This window comes from Cavia porcellus, unplaced genomic scaffold (assembly GCF_034190915.1).
Source record: "Cavia porcellus strain 051 isolate PalLab524CR breed Dunkin Hartley unplaced genomic scaffold, mCavPor4.1 scaffold_11, whole genome shotgun sequence".
NCBI lineage: Eukaryota > Metazoa > Chordata > Mammalia > Rodentia > Caviidae > Cavia > Cavia porcellus.
This window is the reverse complement of record NW_026947494.1, coordinates 46,549,604-46,555,643: the sequence shown is the minus strand read 5'-3', so window position 1 is coordinate 46,555,643 and position 6,040 is coordinate 46,549,604. Positions and strand designations below refer to the sequence as shown.

Below are 6,040 nucleotides of genomic sequence, written 5' to 3'. Positions count from 1 at the left end.
CATAGTACAGAATTATTATAATCTTTTAATGAACATATAGGCCATTTTCTTTTTGTGTGTGTGTGTGTGTGTGTGTGTGTGTGTTTCTTTTTATTTTAAAGGGAGTAGAATTAAACACAACAGAACAAAATAGGACATAAGAAAACAATGCAAGAGATATATATTTCAAGGATAGACAACCTGAGATCTTCACTATCTATCATATTGTCTCTTGTTTTCTTCCAAATAGTTGTCCGTGTCTTTGCATACAGAGAATTCATACAAAACAACATAGTATAAAACTGATCTGAACAGAACGAGGAAGGAGTTTCAGGTCTTCAAAACCAGACAATAGGGAAGTCACCAATGGCTGTTGTAGAATCTCTCATTTCTTCAAAATAGCTGTCCATACTTTCATGTACATTGAAGTTCAATAAAACAAGACAGGCAGAGGGGGAGGGGTTGCTTGGTTTCCCGACGTTCCAGGTCCCAGAATGGCTCGGGTCCCAGTAAACACTGGAGGCTCCCATCCTGGGCCACCGGAGCCTGCCACACTCACAGACGCTCACCAGGAGGGGAGGGGTTGCTTCAAGCTGTTTCTTTCTAATGAATTGACCATTTCACTGCCCAAGTTCTGAAATGGCCAACAGAGCATAGAAAGACATCTCTTTAGGCTCCTGCTTGAAACCAACAGCATCAGGAAGCTTCTGGCTTTGATTCAGGGCCAGGATATAGGCTATTTTCAAGATTTAGCCATTATGAATTGTGCTACTATGGATAAAGAGTGTGTAATGCTTATCTACAGTGGCATTTTACTCTGTCATAAAAAGGATAAATTTGAGTCATTTGTAGGAAAATGTGCATACTTTGGTACCACAATATTAAGTGAAATAAAATCAGACACATGAGCCTAAATATTGTATGGTTTCTCATATGTGACAAATGCAAAATATAAATAAAGAGCAAAATTAAAAATCCATAATAGGAAATAGGGAGATAGATCTTTTGCAAAAGGGAAGAGGACCAAAAGAAAGAAGGAAAAATGTAGGAAGAGCAAGAGAATAATAAAAGAATTAAGATATATTATGTAAATGTATTGACTCAGGGAAGGCAATCATTATGTACTGCAAATAAATACTAATAAAAAATTGAAAATAAAGGGAAATAAATAATAAACTTTATTACAAATCCTAAGAAAACACTGTAGGGTTGCAGTAATAACTGTACCTTCAACATTTATTGTAAGTTTTTATTTGAGTCAATATAATCACTTGAATTTGGTAGTTTTAGCATTAATTTGTGTGGCTCCTTAAACTGTTATATTAAAATAAGTTATATTTTTAAAATCCTTAAATATTTATTATAGGAAATAAAGGAAAAATAAAAGTGTTATTATCTGAAAATTTTCCATTGTTTCTTTAAAAGAATTTTTACATTTTTCAGGAACTGCAGGAATGTTATGCAGTTTACACCTGTGACTCTTAAAATTATTAACTTCATCAGTGCCATATTAGTAACTGGAGCTCAAACTCCTGTGTACTGCCTGAACAAACATTAAGAACATTCCACAGATTTGTGTCTGAATGCAATAAAATGGCTGTCAGTACAACCAATAAAACTGAAAAAAAAATGTAGAGAGGGATCCTGGGACAATCGATTCCTGGGCAATAAATTAAAGACAAATCTAATATCAACTCTGTCTCATACGTTTTGTCTCATTTCTATTTATTATTAGGCTTCAGAAAAAGAAAATACGTTAATGAAGGAAATTATCAGGAAGCCAAAAGACAGATACAGAAATATCTGAAGAGAACTTTAGAGAAACACTAAAAATCAAATAATGAATGTAATCTTAGAGGCAAATGGACAAATATTTTCAGAATACTAAGAGACAATGAGTCATTTTGTAAATATTATTCCTTTATTAAAAAAACCTTATCAAATGCCGCAAAGATAAAGAGGTTGGATTAGTAACATGAATTAGTAGTGTGGCATGGAGCACTTTCTTTCCATGATGATTATTAATTTTATAAGGCAGAACCAACTGTAACTCTCTCAAGATGAACGTTTTAGTCAGAAAATGGTCTTTGTTTTATGGATCATATGTTATGGTTCTGTATGACGGGGAAAAGAAAAGCATAATAAAGTGACAAAAAATTAGCTTTATATATCATAATCAGTACTTCCAGCGAGGATCTCCAGACTACATCATTCTTCTTACAAGATCATGTTTTCTTTGATGCTATTTTAAAATCCAGAAATTAGGTTAACCTTATTAAGAAGTCAGCAACACGTTAGACATTTTACTAACAATGAAACTTTTATTTTGGAAGAAAACATGAAATAATACAAATGTTGAATTTCAATATCAGAGCTTCATATTCTTTCTCCTTTGCTAAACTTTTTGGTAACTGCATTTGAGCTTAAATTTTCTAATCTAAATTATATACCATTTACAGTTATATTTAAAAGGGATGTTCCTAGCATGGTGGAGTAACTACATAATATGATTCATGTTAGCGTTTTCCTTCCCTGGGACAACTCTTTTATACCAACTGACTGTGTCTTGTACTTATTATAATATTATTGTCACAAGCCCAAGTTGAATGAAAAAGTTGAGAACAAAGTAGTGAGCTTTCCTTAAAGGTAAGGAAACACTTTACTCCTGATTAAATCTTTTGATGTAAACTGTTTTCCTTTTGTGAAATAACAACTTATTTCTATTTCAGCATCTTTTCTTACAAGAGTAAAATAAAGACAACATGTCCAATTGCTCTAGAACGAACATTGTCCGGTAGACTTGACTCATGTTGAGCCAAAATGACTTTAGTCCCCTGATGCTCTTAGTCACGAGATATGGGTGGGCATTTGTATATTGTCACCTCAGGCAAACAGGTCTCCACAACTCTGGCAGAGCCTGAATCAGCCAACAGCTATATGCCTTCTGCCGGCTGTATTTATGGTAGCTGGGCAGCAAGTCCTTCCTTGAACAATGATCTGAGCCATGCGGCCCTGTATTGTTCTCATCCCTTGTGCTGCAGGCAGTGGACCCTCCTGGATTCCAGGGCAACTCCCATCCTAAGGAAAACAGAAGTGGGAGCTTAGAAAGATGAATTATAGCCACTGCAGCTGGTTTTAAACTCCAATTGTTACTCATTGTTTCCTTTCCCACAATTGAATCTAAATTCCCCACACTAGTTGGTTTGCTGGGGCATGACCCACACCCTCATCACCAAGAGGTCTTTGCTTTTATTGCCATTTCTGTCTGAGAGAGTAGTTGAATCTCTCCATGAACAGTCACAACTGGGCATGAAAATGTCCAAAGAGGCCAGGTAGATGCCCTAGGCACCAAGTACAGTCTAAACTTTGCAGTTGGTGCCTTATGACTTCCTGATGATCAAGATCAACTATTCCTAGCAAGATGTTGACTCCTTTCTTATTTCTTGAATCCTAGAAATGAAATCCCCAAAATCCCAAGTCGCAGCTCAGTTTTTAGTACAGTACAAATTTCACTGCATGCTGGTGAAAGTGCATACCCTTTCAGGACCTCTGTCTAGGATCACATGGAGGCACTCCAATTTTCCTTAGTGGGTCATTAGAAGTGTTGCAGATGGGATTACCCTGGCTTTCTCCCTTTTGTAGTCTACCTCTGGCAGATGCACCCCATAGAAGGTCTTTATTTCAATGTTTGCATACATCTTCTTAAGGATATTTTCCGGTCTTTGGAGACAGAGCTGGAAGCTTTGGAGTGGGGCAGAGAGTGATATAGTCTGATAATGCCTTACTAATATGTTGAAAGTGACTGAAGCTGGAGATAGATGACATATGCTGGACTGGAACAAGGCCATTCTGAGAACAAAGAAAGCCTGGAGTGAGCCACACAAACAATCTGCTCCAGCCAAGAGAATATCAAACCCCAAGGCAATCCAAATGATGAGATGCTAGACAAAGGGGTATCATATGACCTTGTCTTGCTAAACGTACAAATGAACACACTGCAGAGGTTGAGCAGTTCCTTTCCTCCCATCTGGAGAGAGAAGGCTTTACCTGACCTCAGCTTACATCTTTTTTCTTTGTTTTCCTATCCTCTAGCATTTCCTTCCCCCAGGAACATCTACAGCTTCAGCTACTATGTTTCCATTTTTTTTTAATTACAAAACGGGTTCCATCATCTGGCACAGTATTATATAGGGTCTTGGCAGGTAACTCAAATGTCTTATAAATCCTTGAACTGGCTGAACTTGATCAGCAAGAAAAGTGACCCTTTGCATTGTAACATAAGACTCTTTCCATGAGACTAAGCCCAGATTTCTAAAATAGAATTAGCCCAATATTGTCAGTCACCAAGAGACCAAATGGCCTCCTTGAGGAATAGTATAATTTTGGGTTTTCAATTTACAGGTTAAGCTTTCAGTGATGATATCAACTACTTTAGCCTGAATAAAGAGGGAGTACAAGTTGATCAACTAGTGCCAGGGCTCCAGATCTGTCACTATGGTCACTTTCTTCATGTGCCCATTACACTAACACTGAGTTGTTCTGACAGACTGGCTGGTGCAAACTGACCGACATACTTTTTTTTTTGGGTAGCTGAATGACTCTTCAGTGGTGTGAGCTCTCAAGCGGGTGTGGAAACTGTCACACATTGTGCCCACTTCCATGTGTCCAAACACATGCTTCTGCCAACAATATCCTGAATCATTTAATCTTCTTTCTTCTAGAGCCTATATGTAGAAGCTGACCAGGCCATCTACCACTGCCTAGGAATTAGTATATATTCTAATTTCAGAATCCTTCTCCTGCTCACAAAGTAGAAAATGTGCTTTTTGGAAGAACTTTTTTTTTTTTTTTTTTGCTCCTTTTATTTGATGAGTTGTGATCCTCTTAGAGTCAACTTATGTCTGTGTCAACTCAAATATATTCCTCCTCAGTTTATCCATTGCTATTTTGTAATAGATTGTCCCTGGGCTATCTAATCTTACAACTTGGTAGAGTTTATAGGAACCAGCTAATCCTGATCACTCAGGGACCTTGCTTGAGAGGGTCATCTCCCCTAGTGACTAATCAGAATTTTTTTAAAGGTGTATACTTTTTTTAAGATATAGACTCTAGGGACCTACATTGTAGTTTATTTTGAAGGTAACCCCAGGAGATACCTGTAGTGTATATCCAGCACCTGGATATATGTAGAAGCAAGACAGGGAACAAAATGCAGTCAAGGAGGGATTTGGTTTTTTGTTTGTTTGTTTGCTTTCTGTTTGTTTTTGTTTTTCTTTTTTGTTTGCTGCAAGTAGTGAAACTATGGATAACTGGTGGATAAATCTGTTGGAGATCTATGATCTGGCATAAAATGCATCGTTCAGATTCAACCCACCTGAGAAATGAGGAAACTGGTTTTTTGTATAACAACACTTCTCAGTGATTAACTAAAGGCTGTTTGAGATATGGCATGAATCGCCTTATCTAACCTGTCTTGCAGACAGCAAAGTGAACTCTAAAATGGGAAAGCAAGTCTCTACACAAAGAAACACATGGGTTTCTGTTGAAACGTAGTATACAGCTAAAGGTGAGTGGACATATGCAGAGCACCAACAGCATGGAGTAAAGCCTTATGACTGCTGTTTGACCGTTCCTTTCTACAGAGGGTCATTCCAGTTCCTTGAGATTACTACACTTTTCATATTGGGCATTGGAAGAAAAAGTGGGAAGGCTAAGATCAGAATTACATATTGGATTTTCCAAACCACTTTCAATACCCCATGATCTTGTTTTTGAAGAAACATGTTCCCTTTCTCCCAAGAGAAGCAATAATCTGTGTTAAGTTATGGACATTTATCGTATATGTCAACCAAGCTCAGACAACAATAAAGTAAAAATGACTTAAGTACTGAAATGTAAATAACTCAGCTGTCACAGTTTTATCCTTAGTACTGAGCAGGAAAAGTGTGACTGTAGAGCAATTCCAATTACCTTGTAGAATACCAAATGCTAAGCTTTAACTAGAGTAGCGATTTTACTCATAAGTATTACTCAAACTGCCACTCTAAGCAAATAGTTTATT

General features: G+C 37.1%; 1 non-coding gene across 1 annotated transcript; it reads right to left on the bottom strand.

Annotated features, from left to right (window-relative positions):
• Positions 1-570: 570 nt before the first annotated feature.
• Positions 571-707, bottom strand: LOC111756997 (small nucleolar RNA SNORA2/SNORA34 family). Its single transcript, XR_002791383.1, has one exon. It is a non-coding gene; the product is annotated as a small nucleolar RNA SNORA2/SNORA34 family (small nucleolar RNA).
• Between the last annotated feature and the right edge of the window lie 5,333 nt (positions 708-6,040).